Genomic DNA, 967 nt, shown 5'->3' with positions numbered 1-967 from the left:
GGGGAGAGAGTGGGGTGTCTGTGGAGAATGCTAAGCTGTTGTCAGACGGAGAGCGGATGTCAGGTTGTCATTGTGCATGGATTTTTCTACCCAACGCGGGGCCATTTGGGGAGGCGCGCCGTCAACGGGTTCCTCGTGGCCGTCGGGCTAAAGCCAAATCGGCACATTTGTCAAATTATCCCTGGCTGCAGATTAATGATTTTGAACTTCAACACACCTCCGATAAGTAGAAGCCAGGTAGTCCGAGAGATGGTGGAACGCAGTCACCACAATGTTCGCGTTCACATCACATGCTCTCGTGCCAGCGTTTGCGCCGGGGATTGCGCGTCTGCTAATGCAGTCACCACACCCGCCTGGTCTCTGCAGTGCCCGAGAAAAGGACCCTTTTATAAGGACATGTGACATCACTCTCCTGTGCATGACCCTTACAGCAATTTTAACAGGGAGGCTTCTGCAAGTACTAAACCTGTTGCATAATTTCTTCATGTCAAATGGAGAGTTGCCTATTACTGTCTGGCTGCAAGTTTTTTTTTTAAATTACAGTAAGCACAAGTAAGGCGCCTCCAGCCACCAGTGAAGCTCTCATTTGACACCAGTTCCAAACGAGAGCAGTGAAATAACATTAATGCTGCGTAACAAGTTACCAAAGTCTCTATATACGAGCAAAGTTTGACATCCGAGCCGCTATGACAGTGGTCCAAAAGGCATTTTCTGAGTGCGAAGCATGCTTTGTGTCCTGATTTCAGCAGTCCCGTCATTATTTCATTTAGCTGTGTCACCTTCTTTGCTTCTAAAAGGATCCAGCTGATCTCCCCCTTAGATATTCTGTCTGCAATATACGGTGTAAGAATCCATCTCATGGTGCATCTGTGATGTTGAGCTAACTGACGGAGGGTTAGCCACAAAGCACGACCGCTTTGAAAGATGAACAATGCAACAAATTCCAAAATAATTCCAAAGACTATGT

General features: G+C 47.2%; 1 protein-coding gene across 1 annotated transcript in view; it reads left to right on the top strand.

The window, feature by feature from the left end:
• The window catches only part of LOC117960443 (adhesion G protein-coupled receptor A3), a 185,161-nt gene that overhangs the window by 124,400 nt on the left and 59,794 nt on the right, over positions 1-967 (top strand). The gene's annotated exons all lie outside the window — the stretch shown is intronic.

Source organism: Etheostoma cragini, chromosome 17 (assembly GCF_013103735.1).
Source record: "Etheostoma cragini isolate CJK2018 chromosome 17, CSU_Ecrag_1.0, whole genome shotgun sequence".
Lineage (NCBI taxonomy): Eukaryota > Metazoa > Chordata > Actinopteri > Perciformes > Percidae > Etheostoma > Etheostoma cragini.
Note: the sequence above shows the minus strand (reverse complement) of the source record. Positions and strands in the feature narration are given on the sequence as shown.